This window comes from Eptesicus fuscus, chromosome 9 (genome assembly GCF_027574615.1).
Source record: "Eptesicus fuscus isolate TK198812 chromosome 9, DD_ASM_mEF_20220401, whole genome shotgun sequence".
Lineage (NCBI taxonomy): Eukaryota > Metazoa > Chordata > Mammalia > Chiroptera > Vespertilionidae > Eptesicus > Eptesicus fuscus.
In genome coordinates, this window is record NC_072481.1 from 61,945,993 (window position 1) to 61,959,972 (window position 13,980).

At 43.0% G+C, this 13,980-nt stretch overlaps 1 protein-coding gene across 1 annotated transcript in view; it reads left to right on the forward strand.

Annotated features, from left to right (window-relative positions):
• Positions 1-13,980, forward strand: part of PRKACB (protein kinase cAMP-activated catalytic subunit beta) — a 127,666-nt gene that overhangs the window by 22,255 nt on the left and 91,431 nt on the right. The window lies entirely within an intron of this gene.

Consider the following 13,980-nt stretch of genomic DNA (forward strand, 5'->3'; position numbering starts at 1 on the left):
AGGCCCGGTACACAAAATTCATGCACTGGGGCGGGGGGGGGGTGGTCCCTCAGCCCAGCCTGCACCTTCTCCAATCTGGGATCCCTCTCACAATCCAGGACTGCTGGCTCCCAACTGCTCACCTGCCTGCCAGTCTGATCACCCCCTAACCATTCCTCTACCAGCCTGATAGATGCCTAACTGCTCCCCTGCCAGCCCAATCACCCCCAACTGCCCTCCCCTGCCGGCCCGATCGCCCCCAACTGCCCTCCCATGCCAGCCCAATAACCCCCAACTGCCCTCCCCTGCCAGCCCGGTCGCCCCCAACTGCCCTCCCCTGCTGGTCTGGTTGCTCCTAATTGCCCTCCCCTGCAGGCCGCCTCCCCCCCAACTGCCCTCCCCTGCAGGCCTGGTCCCCCCCAACTGCCTTCCCCTGCCAGCCTGGTCACCCCTAACTGCCCTCCCCTGCAGGCCTGGTCTCCCCTAACTGCCCTCCCCTGCAGGCCTGGTCGCCCCCAACTGCCTTCTCCTGCAGGCCTGGTCACCCCTAACTGCCCACCCCTGCAGACCTGGTCTCCCCCAACTGCCCTCCCCTGCCGGCCTGGTCGCCCCCAACTGCCCTGCCCTACTGGCCTGGTCACCCCTAACTGCCCTCCCCTGCCGGCCATCTTGTGGTGGCCATCTTTGACCACATGGGGGCAGCCATGTTGTGTGAGGGCATGAGTGTCAATTTGCATATTACCTCTTTATTATATAGGATTAAAAATTGCCTGGCTGGTGTGGCTCAGTGATTGAGGATTGCTATGATGCAAACTGACCACCAGGGGTCAGATGCTCAACACAGGAGCTGCCCCCTGGTGGTCAGTGCCCTCCCACAGCCAGCCTCCTGCAGTCCCTCCCCACAGCCAACCTCCCACGATCCTGATCGGCCCTAATCACCAGAAAGGCTGAGGGACCCCACCAGTGCATGAAGTCATGCACTGGGCCTCTAGTATAATCATAAAACTTAAACATATCTAAATGTTACTGTAAAAAAATCTCTACTGAACCTATGGAATGATATGCCAACTGGTGCTTACAATTTTTATTTTGCATTTATTTCTAATATGAGATTGGGAAGTTTGCCATTAAAATACTCTGCTTGGTAGTAGAGAAGATTAATTATTCCCCTGGAGATAATTACAAGTATGTACTTTAACTTCAGGCCAGGGTTTACTTGTTATATTAGCAGCAGTGTATTTTGATTTAAATATTTTTATTGATTTTTTAGAGAGAGAGGAAAGGAAAGGGGGAGAGAGACAAACATCAATGAGAGAGAGAAACATTGATAGGCTGCCTCCTGCAGCCCCCTATTGGGGTTTGAGCCTGCAACCTGGGCATGTGCCCTGATTGGGACTCAAACTGGTGACCTCTCAGTCCCCAGCCAACTGAGCTACACTGGCCAGGGCTAAGGGCAATGCCTTAATGAGAAACTAATATTGCAAAGAAGTTTTGCAAACTTGGCTCAAAGACAAAAGATCAGATGGAGAATTGAGAATGTGTTGGTGTAACAATGAATATCCATTGTCAGCACTGCTATCAGCATTGGAGGTGAATGTCCATTTCACAATGTAAAATGTCCTAAATGGGATGCTCTGCAACTGTGGCTTGCCTCCTTTGATTTCTGTGTTAACCATTCTGTAATACTAGAGGCCCGGTGCACGAAATTCGTGCATGTGGGGGGGGGGGGCCCTGAGCCCAGCCTGCACCCTCTCCAATCCGGGACCCCTTGGGGAATGTCCAACTGCCAGTTTAGGCCCAATCCTGGGGATCGGGCCTACGCCGGCAGTTGGACATCCCTCTCACAATCCGGGACCACTGGCTCCTAACTGCTCACCTGCTTGCCTGCCTGCCTGATCGCCCCTAACTGCCCACTGCTGGCCTGGTCACCCCAACTGCCCCCCTGCCGGCCTGGTTACCCCCAACTGCTCCACTCACTGGCCTGGTCACCCCTAACTGCCTCTCCCACCAGCCTGGTCACCTCTTACTGCCCCCTTGCTGGCCTGGTCACCCCCAATGGCCTCCCCCCCCGACAGCCTGGTCACCCCTCACTGCCCCCCTGCTGGCCTGCTCACCCCACGCAGCCTGCTGTTCCGTTGTTTAGTCGCCCCTCACTGCCGCCCCTGCCGGCCTGGTTGCCCCACGCAGCCTGCTGCTCAGTCGTTTGATCGTCCCTCCCTAACCCCCCTGCTGGCCTGGTGGCCCCATGCAGTCCGCTGCTCAGTCATTTGGTCGGCCCTCACTAACCCCCCTGCCGGCCTGGTTGCCCCATGCAGCCTGTTCAGTCGTCCGTTTGGTTGTTTCAGTTGCGATGGTTGCTTAGGCTTTTATATATATAGATACTCATTTAATTCATATGCCCTCCTAGGAAAGGCAACTTGAGGTATTGTTTGTATGCATGTTTCATAGGGCTCCCAGGAAACCAGTGAAAAATACTCTTAAGATGGATAGTTCAGCTCTTAGGCATGGGGTTCAATGGGGTATGTTTAGAGAAAGGTTTTCACTCAGAACTCTGACAGTACTCCAAATTCCTTAAGAAAAGAGATTGACAGAAAATAATTTCAATGCATAAACTGACAGGATTAATATCTAGAATTAAAAAAAAAACCATTTTATAAGTCAACAAAAATATAAAAAATGAGTTAGGAGCCTTGGCCTGTGTTGCTCAGTTGGTTGGAGCACTGTCCCATACACCAAAAGGTGGTGGGCTCAATTCCTGGTCAGGGCACATGTGGGAGGCAGCTGATCATATGCTCTCTCTCTCTCTGCCTCCCTCCCTCCCTCCCTCTCTCTCCCTTCTCTCCCTTTCTCCTCTAAAATAAATTTTTAAAAAACGTAAAAAATGAGGAAATAATATAATAAAGGATATGAATAGTTAATTACTGTAGATAAAATTTATATGATCAATAGAAATTATATTTAATTCACTAATATCAATGAAATGTGACTTTATATGAGATATTGAGGGTTTTTTTTGTGTTTGTCTGTTGTCATTTACCAAGTTAGCAAAGATGAGTAAGTCACACGGTATCGTGTATGATAAGCATGTTACATGTAAATTGGGATAGCCACTCCTGAGATGATTTGATTGTATCTATTAAACTGATAATGGCCATAAACTGTCACCCAAAAACTCACTTTTTAGGTATATTCTGAATAGAAACACATATATGTGTAAAAAATTATGTATTAAGGAAAGGAAGAAGGAAAAGGCAAACATTGTTGAGGACATAAAGAAATCGAAATCTTCATACATTGCTGGTGGAAATGTGAAATGGTGCAACCACTTTGGAAACACTGGGCAATTTGTCAGAATGTTAATCATTAAATTACCATACTAAGCAGTTTTACTCCTAGAAATTTATCTAAGAGAAATAAAAACATATGTCCACACAAGCCTTTACACATGAACATTCATAGCAGCATTATTTATAACTAGAGGCCTGGTGCACGAAATTCATGCATGGGTAGGTCCCTAGGCCTGGCTGATGATCAGGGCTGATCTGTGGGGTGACCAGCGGGGCAATCAGGGGGCCCCCTCTGGCATCCGCCTTGGATGGCCTGGTGCCACCCGCTCGCTGGCCCCGCCCCCTCAGGTCTCTGTGGGAGGCGACTGGCGGGGCAATCTGGGGGGCCTCCGCTGGCACCCGCCTGGGCTGGCCTGGGGTCTGTGGGCTGAGGGCAGCTCCTGCATTGAGCGTCTGCCCCCTGGTGGTCAGTGTTCATCATAGCAACCGGTCGCTTCACCGGTCATTCTGCCGTTTGGTCAATTTGCATATTAGACTTTTATTATATAGGATAGCCATAAATTGGAAACAACTCAATTGGAGAAACAGAGGTGCCATATCCCTACAATGGAATACTATTAAGCAATAAAATATAATAAAGTATTGGGACATGCTATGACATGGATGAACCTCAAAAACATGATAACTGGAAGAAGTGAGTCATAAAAGAATGCATATTGTATGATTTCATTTTTGCCCATGACCAGTGGTAAGATTGGAGACTGACTCCAAATGGGTATGGGGTTCCTTTAGGGGTGATGGGAACTGGTCTAAAATTAAGTGATAGTGATGACTGCACAATTCTATAAATTTACTTTAGGAACACCACTGAATTGAGCACTTAAAACTGATTAATTTTATAGTATGTAAATTGTATTTCTATAAAAGTGTGTGTTTTTTTTAAAAAAAAAAAGGTTGTTAGAGACTTTATAAACACTGTAGCATGAGATGGTAAGGTCAACGCTTGTATGAGGGATAACTGGAAGAAATTATGACCAGAGACATATCATGACTTTCAGAACAAATAAAGATTATGGAATACACACACACATACACACACACACACACACAGACTGGGGGGGAGGGTAGGTATGCAGGTGGGGAGAGGGAGAAATACAGATGTTCATTATCACATTCTTTGTAATAATGGAAACAAATAGCCTTAAGGCCCATTAATAGAGAACCAGCTAAGTAAAATATAGTGCATTCGTAAAAGTAACTGAAAAAAGGATAAATATATAATGCATGATACCATTCAGGTATATTTTTAAAAAAATAGTATATGTGTTTTCTGTGGAATTATGTAAAACGAGATTGGAAGGCTACAAGCAAATTTAGAATAGTGCTTGCTTCCAGGGAACTGGGCAGAGGAATCCGGATGCGGGTGGGAATCAGGAGGGCCTTTAGTAGTGTATGTAATGTTTTAATTTCTAAATAGATTCTCTATTCCACATCACGTAATTTTTAAAAATATGAACAGAAAAATGAACTTGAAGCAAATATTTCAAAATATCAATACTGGTATTTCTGGGTGGTGGGAATAAGGATGAGAAAACACAAAATGTAAGAAACAAATATAGAAGAGCCACCCTTCTCTTTGGTTACCTAATGTAGAGCTATACATATATTTAAAAAAAAGAAAATGTAAAACTGAAAAAAAGTCCCCAAAATGTCAGCGATAACCCTGTGAACAAAAGCAGACCTGAAGACAGCGCAAGAGCAGAACAACTGGCCCTCGAGTTCACTGGCCTTTGGAAAGGAGCATCAGTGACTGCGGCAGGAAAACCTGGGGCTCCGCCTGGAAAATGTCTTAGGGATTATGTATTTTATTGGCAGGGGCCATAATGTTGTAAGTGAACTTAGAACATCGTATAGCCACATGAGAGACACGTGCCATCCTCTTCTACTTCTCATTCAACAATAATCTTGCTTATGAAATTTGACAATGTCTTTCAAACTACATTATTCACTTATTCAGTAGAAGAGTGTGGAAATTCACTTCTCATTACTTAGCTCTTACAATGAGTTTACATTTAGAAAGTAGCTGACTTTTGCAAAAAGTGGGATAATCCAAACAATTATAGTTGTTTTGAGTATATGTATTAAATGTTTCTTTCAGTTGCAAGAGGCAGAAACCCAATTCAACCTGATTGAAACACAAAGAGAATTTTCTAAAGTAACTTGAACATTCAGGTGATGAACTGACCTTAGGCACTGAGTTATCCAGGACCTCAAATGATGTTATTAGATTCATCTCTCTCTCTCTTTCTGTGTCTTCCTTTGTTTTTCTGTCTTATATTATTGATATGATTCTTTCATGGTCAGAAGCTAGAGCCAAAAGTCACTGAAGTACTGCTTCTGGGAGACCTTATTTCCGTGACCATGCTTGCCATAAAAATTATCCAATAAAAGGCCCCATTTCTACCTTCCAAATATTATGGAAGTGCATCTAATGGGAAGAACTTTATTTGCATCTTAAACTTTAGGAATAGAGAGTTTAGGAAATACATATTATAGCTTTCAAGCCTCTCTTATAGAATAGAAAGGATATCAAATGAGCCAATTTGCAACATCTAACACGATCCACTCCTTTGGCTGTTCTTCACCTTCATATACCCTTCTACTGAAGATTCACAAATTCAGAGACTTGTAAACACGTAGTGGCAATCTGTTGTTCCCTCTGCCAGCATATAATCTAGAACAGATTCTAGTTCAGGATCATAGTTCAGACCATTATTCTTAAATTATTGAGATCTTGGTAGTGTTTCTTATATTGGGTTGCTGAAGTAACCTATCTACTTTTTAACATTCAGTATGGAGGGCAGTGTAGGTAAATGCTGGTACTCACTGCCTTCCACAACCACATCAAAATTACAACCAAAATACAGAACAACCATCATTCAGAACTGCCTGAAAACTGGCTGAGTGGAAGTCCTACAACTACAGAAGTAAAGAAGAAAGCACACTGAGACTGGTAGGAGGGGTGGAGGTATGGAATTGCAGAATTAGGAGCAATGGATCCCAGCTCCACATCAGACCCCCAGCCCAGGCTCCCAGAGCTGGGTAAAGAAGTCCCTGTAACTACAGGCTGTAAAAACCAGCAGGGATTGGGGCTCAGTGACAGGAGGCTGCTGGAGACCCAGGTTTTCCTTTTAAAGGGCCAGCAAATGAACTGAACTTACAAGGTCCCACTTCCTCTGAGCTCCAGCTCCAGGGTGAGGCTCTGGGGAACCCACACATATATGAGGAGAAACTAGATTGGCTGGCATCAGGGCAGGAACTGGGGGGTTCTCACAGGGGTCATTGCTCCTGGGCTGAGACCTCCCCAGTCACAGGGCTGATTACCAGCCATATCTGTTTTCTCCTCCCTGGTGATCCTCTGAGACCCTTTCCTATCCAATTTGCAGCCCCACTTAACCTGTTCGCAGTCCCTTTTGCATATGAATGGCCTATCATTGCTCAGGCTTCAGACTTTGCTAACATCTCTCAAACAAGCTGCAGCTGGGTCAGGGAGCCCCAAACCTATCAATTAAAGGCTCTAGACCCTGCACTAGCACAAACCTGCCTTGCTTCACAGCTGGGCCTGGCCTGGGCACTTTCAAACTTGATATAAATAGTTCCTGCAGGGTGGCTCCAGGTAGTGGCTGACTTTGCACCTCCATGGAGCCCCTAGAGCCAGTGCACCTGGTGGACAGCTTCAGACCATAGCAGATTACCTACACATCCATCAGCGACACATTCAAGGGGCAGACTCAGTGAGCATCGAAGCCCCACTGAAGCAAGCCCTACTCCATACGGGTGCTTCCTGCACAGCAGCTCTCCCACTGTAGCCGCAGTTGGTCCTCACAGCCACTTGGCCTGGAGGTCAATTCCTCCCAGTAATGCCAACAGCAATCAAGGCTCAACTATAAGACTGTGTACACAGCCCACCCAGGGATGCACTTAGAGTGCCCAGCTCAGGTAACGGGAGGCTGAGCCACTAGACCCTGTAGGACACCTACTACATAAGACCACTCTACCGATTTCAGGAGACGTAGCAGCTCTACCTAGTACATAGAAACAAACACAAGAAAGCGGCCAAAATGGGGAGACCAAGAAACATGTCACAAATGAAAGAAATGGAAGCAAGCAAACTTTTGGGTATAGAGTTCAAAACCATGGTTATAAGGTTGCCCAAGAATCTTCATAAGACTTTCAAGGATCTTAGTGAGAAAGTGAAAGACATGAAAAAGAACTAGTCAGAAATTATGCATACACTAACTGAAATAAAGAATAACTTACAGGGGTTCAACAGTAGAGTGGAGGAGTCCAAGAATCAAATCAATAATGTGGAATATGAGGAAGCAAAAAACACCTACTCAGAAGAGCAAGAAGAGAAAAGAATCCAAAAACATGAAAATAGTATAAGGAGCCTCTGGGACAACTTCAAGTGTACCAACATTCGCATTATGGGGGTGCCAGAAGGAGATGAGAGAGAGTAAGATATTGAGAAACTATTTGAAGATATAATGATAGAAAACATCCCCTACCTGGTGAAAGAAATAGACTTACATGTCCAGGAAGCGCAGAGAGTCCCAAACAAGAGGAACCCAAAGAGGCCTACACCAAGACACATCATAATTAAAATGCCAAGGGCTAAAGACAAAGAGAGAATCTTAAAAGCAGCAAGAAAAAAGCAGTTAGTCACCAGCTAACTGCACCCATATGATTGTCAGCTGATTTCTCAACAGAAACTTTGCAGGCCAAAAGGGATTAGCAAGAAATATTTAAAATGATGAATAGCAAGGACCTACAACCAAGAATACTCTACCCAGCAAAGCTCTCATTTATAATTGAAGGTCAGATAAAGAGCTTCACAAACAAGGAAAAGCTAAAGGAGTTCATCACCACCAAACCAGTATTACATGAAATGTTGAAGGGTATTCTTGAAGAAGAAGGAGGAGGAGGAGGACGGGGGTGGGGAGATAAAAAATGTGAACAATAAAATGACAACAAATATATACCTATCAACAATTGAATCTAAAAGTCTAAATAGACAAATCTAATGAACAAAATAAACTGGTGAATAAAATAGAATCAGAGGCATGGAAGCATGGAACAGACTGATGAATCTCAGAGGGAAGCGGGGACTGGGCAGGGCGTGGAAAGAGATTAACCAAAGATCTTACCTATGGACACAGACAGTAGGAGGGTGAAGGCTGGGGGTGGGGTGGGAGCCAGGTGGAGGGGGGCAATGGGGAGCAAAATGGGGATGTCTGTAATACTCTCAACAATAAAGATTAAAAAAACAAATAAAACAAAACACTCAATATGGAAATTACAAGAAGATACCCCACAAGGTCTCCTAGGTTTCAGCCTTGTTCTTCCTGCTTCATTTTATAACAAGAACCTATGTCTCACTGATAACTGGAATTAATTACTCAAGTTAAAATAACACCGCCTTCTGGCCTATTATTCCAGTGCATTGAAGAGAACAGAATACCTAGGTGGTACTCTTAGCTTCCATTTCAAGGCATTCATTGTTATGTGCCCTTGGTAGAAGTATCCCTTGCAAGGGTACTAAGAATTCTAAATCATCAGAGTCCAAAGACACAGGGAAAGGAAGCAAACATTTTTCAAATGGGTAATTCATACTTTTTTTCACATTTTAATGCCTCTGAAATTAGGATGCTTCCTAAACTTGGTGGCATCTTGTAGTTACTGTCAGTCTGGCAGTGCTTGTGACATACTTGTCATTGTCTCCGCATGCATAAACGTTAAAATGGGTATCCGCCGCTTGGGAGAAAATCTAGGAGACGATAGTAGAAAACTAAGAAATAGGGCATCAATAAATTCTTGATATCAGAAAGGACAATAATTGTGTAAAAATACACTAATTGTGACTCAAAAATAATTCCTAAGAGTCAGAAGTCAGACTCTGAATGTGAAGAAGTTTTAGGAATTTCTTAACCAATTTTTTTTGTTTATATATATATTTTTTTCATTTTATGTGTGCACAAGTGATATAAAATAGAAAGTTATGACTAAACAGGTGTAAAATAATTATCTTAAAAATAAAATTGTAACTAATAAAGCATCTTTTAGTTTAATTGCTGTACTTTTTTCTTTGTAAGTGGTACATAAAAAAATGATCGTTCTTACAATTCATGGTCTTAAATAACAATGTTCTATCTTCTGGTTCTCACAGCTGTGTTTTCTGTGGTTGAAGAAACACCACCATATACTGGTGGTTGATAAATTTCATATGTGAGCTTTAAGGTTTGAGGACATTTCAGGTTTTCTAGGCTTAATTATTCTTAAATAATTTTGAATTAACAGTATTCAGTAATCATTTTGTCTTCAGTGTCTTCATTGTAGTAGCTATTACAAGTTTTATGTATCTCTGTCAATGTTAGTATTTTGTGTCAAATCAGCAAGAGATTTAAAAACATTTTTCTAACATGCATATTCTCTTCATTAACTTAATTATGAAACAATGTGCCTTCATTATTTTTATTTAGAATTATTTCATTTTAACTTAGTGCTTTTGTGTGATCTAGAAAATTTTTGCTGTTCTTCACTTTTCTAAGTAAGATTAACATTTATTGATTTCATGGCTCTTTTTCATTCTGTTTTATATTCCATTATGGTTTTATCTAAATTTTACCTTGGTTTTTTTAACACAAATTTCAGATGAAAAATTAGGTTCTCCTCACATATGTTCAAATCATGAGTCTGTAATTTCTTTTTTATTGGGAAATCTGAAACAGCTTCCCAATTGTAGCTAAAATGGCATATTCCCATCTCAATTTCCCCTTAGCAGAGTCTCTTAAAATACCTGCAGCCAATCCATTAACACCTGAAATAATGGGAAGTATGAAGGAGGGAGGGGAAGTTGGAACGAAGAGAGACAGATGTTTTAACTAATTGTAGTTAAAATATCCTACTTTTGCAAATCTTACAAAAACATATATCCTTGTACACACAATGTTAGAGTCTGTCCTAGGGAGCGAGGGACTGTCCCCTGCCCCCACACCTGAGGGTGCTGAAATTTTAGCTTCACGGTAAATCTTCTGTGGACTTGGGTTTTGGTTCTCTTTATGAGAGAATGTGTCTCTGGCTGGACATTTTAGACTCCCTTGCCCACACTCCTTTTCCTGGGGTCCATGGGACATGGACGTATTTTCCTGCCATTGCAAGTGGGGCGCCCTCCCAATACAGTTCTTGACTGCCACTGGGCTTGGTGGCTTCATGTGCCATTTAGTATCTACATTTGGTACGTTTGGTGAATCCCCACAAACAGCTTGTAGCTCTGTGGACACTAGAGGATAGGATACCTGTCAAATCTCTGACTGTTTTCCTAGAAGCTCTACATTTGATTTGAGGTGAAGGTGAAACACCCCCTCCCCTAAATGGTGTTGCCTACCTCACAATTTGTTCCACACCAGGATGCTACCACCTCTACCTCTGAGGTAAATCAGCTAATGATCCCTTCATTTGTCTCTATAGATGGCCTAGTCCCTCCTTGATGATAATTAGCTCCTATTGTTTTGTGTTCAGTTTGGAGGGGCTGGTCACCTGATGAGAAATAAAGAAAATCCTTTTTAATGCAGGTTGGTGTTTCAGGTATCTGCTTAATTGCTTTCAGCCCTCAGTTTTCTCCTTGAAATCCTATACTCAATTGAGCAAATGTGTTTGAGGGGCTTATGTGTTCTGGGTCCTATGATAGGTACTAGGAATACAAAAGTAAACAGATTCTTGTAAACATGTAATATATAATATGAAGAATAATATGAGTAATCTGCCATGTATTAAACCAGTGTCTAAACCCCATTTTAAATACCCAGTGTGAAAACAACTTTTTTTTTTTTAAATGAATCTTTATTGTTCAGATTACAATTGTTTCTCCTTTTTCCCCACATATCTCCCCACCACCCAGTTCCCACCCCCCCTCTGCTCTTACCTCCCCCCCCCCCCCGCTGTCCTTATCCATAGGTGTATGATTTTTGTCCAGTCTCTTCCCATACTCCCCACACAGACACCCCTTTCCCCCTGAGAATTATCAATCCACTCCCATTCTATGCCTCTGATTCTAATAAGTTTACCAGTTTATTCTGTTCCTCAGATTTTTAATTCACTTGACTTTTAGATTCACTTGCTGATAGATATGTATTTGTTGTTCATAATTTTTATCTTTCTTCTTCTTTTTCCTCTTTTTAAAGAATACCTTTCAGCATTTCATATAATGCTGGTTTGGTGGTGATGAACTCCTTTAGCTTTTTCTTATCTGTGAAGGTCTTTATCTGCCCTTCAATTCTGAATGATAACTTTGCTGGGTAGAGTAGTCTTGGTTGTAGGTTCCTGCTATTCATCACTTTGAATATTTCTTGCCACTCCCGTCTGGCCTGCATGGTTTCTGTTGAGAAATTAGCTGATAATCGTATGGGAGCTCCCTTGTAGGTAACTAACTGTTTTTCTCTTGCTGCTTGTAAGATTCTCTCTTTGTCTTTTGCTCTTGGCATTTTAATTATGATGTGTCTTGGTGTGGTCCTCTTGGGATTCCTTTTGTTTGGGGTTCTGTGAGCTTCCTGGACTTGTAAGTCTATTTCTTTCATCAGGTGGGGGAAGTTTTCGTTCATTATTTCTTCAAATAGGTTTTCAGCATCTTGCTCTCTCTCTTCTTCTGGTACCCCCATAATTCTGATGTTGGTTCGCTTGAAGTTGTCCCAGAGGCTTCTTACACTATCTTCAACTTTCTGAATTCTCTTCTCTTCATGCTTCTCTGGAGGAGTGTCCTTGGCCTCTTTGTATTCCAAATCTTTGAGTTGATTCTTGCAATCCTCTAGTCTGCTTTTGGGTCTCTGTATAATATTTTTTATCTCAGTCAGTGTATGTTTAATTTCTAGTTGGTCCTCATGGAATTTATCGGCCTTTTCCATGAAATTCTTGAAAAACCTTATAACCGTGGTTTTGAACTCTATGTCCAATCGCTTGTTTTCCTCCATTTCTTTGGTTTGTGATCTGTTTCCTTGCCTTCTCATATTCTCTGCTTCCCTGAGTTGGTAGGGTAGTTTTGTGTACTAGGTGTCCTATTGGTTCAACGGGTCAGCCTCCCAGTTACTTGAGGTGGACACTCTTGGTGTACCCTTGTGTACTGTGTGTTCCCCAGCAGGAGCTACAGCAAGGGCTAGTTATCTCCTCCTTTGCTTGGGCGGTTTTGGAGCAGTCTTACTGGAGCTGCAGTTGGTTAAGCTGCCACAGAACAGGCCATTTATATGTAAAAACCGCTGTGTGGAGCCTGGGCGGGTTTGTAGAATGTGCGGGGCGGGGCCTCAGGGCGGGGCCTCAGGGCTGGGCAGGGTCTCAAGGCGTCACTAGGCTGGGGCGTGGCCAACAGCGATGGCTGCCGTCAGCCGTCTCTGCCTTTCCCGTTTCCAAGTCCCTGCGCTCCAGCGCAGTAAACAATGATTGCTGGGCGCACCACCGCAAAAAAGTCACTCTCACTTTCCGACCCGATGGCCGAGAGTCCAGCTTCTCCCCGTAGGTGTCTGGGTCCCCCGAGTGTCCCCAGAAACTGGATTTCAGAGTGATCGGGAGCTTGTCTCCCTGCGGGTTGAAGAAAAGCCGCGCACCCAGCCGCCCGCCGCCGGCCCGATTCGCGTGCCTCCGTACCTCAGCTTTTCAGCGATTGTGCTTCTTTCTCTTCTTAGTTGTAAATCTTCCACTCAGCCAGCTTTCCCGTGGTTCTGGGTGGTAGACGTTTTTGTCTTTTAGTTGTGTTTTTGAAATTGTTGTGTGAGGCAGCAGATTAGTTGTTTAACTATGCCGCCATCTTGGTTCCTCCTATCCTCTAGAATATTCTTGCAGTAAAAATTTTCAGAATGGGCAGATGGAATTACTCAAGCTTGACATATAGCCTGAAATCTGTAGTCAATATTCCCACTCTTGGAATTAAAACAGGACCCTTGGGATCTTTCATATCAGAGGTTGTTCAGGCCCTTCAACCATTCCAAGGCAACCAAGGCCCTGGGGAAAAAAACAACCTGAAAACAACTTTTGTTTTTAAAGTTATATGAGTGTTTACAAAAGATTTCACTTTGACCTGGGTGGTGTGGTTCAGTGTTGAGCATTGACTGTGAACCAGGAGGTCATGGTTCAATTCCCAGTCAGGGCACATGCCCGGGTTGTAGATTCCATCTCCAATAGGGGGTGTGCAGGAGGCAGCTGATCAATTATTTTCTCTCATCATTGATGTTTCTGTCTCTCTCTCCCTCTCTCTTCTTCTCTGAAATCAATAAAAATATATTTTAAACAAATTTCACTTTTCCATTAGAATATAGTAACTATGATTGAATTTAGGGAATGAAATATATTACATGATACAACATTTACAATAACTCATTGAATTATTAGTGAATTCAAATGGAATATTGGAATGCTATGGGGAACTTTGGAGGACTTGTTCTTTCATATGGTTCTGTTAAGTAGGGAAGGTTTTTCAGAGACAGAGAATGGGGATTATTTTCTACTGTGGCAGTCTATGTGGGAATTTTATAGTTTCACTTATATACATGAAATACTACTCTAACCTATCTCTAGTACATAAAATTCTTACTTGTATAAGGATCTAAAATTGCTAAAACCCAAGGTAATGACAATAACATATTTTTCTGAATTTGTATGTGAAGCCTAAATG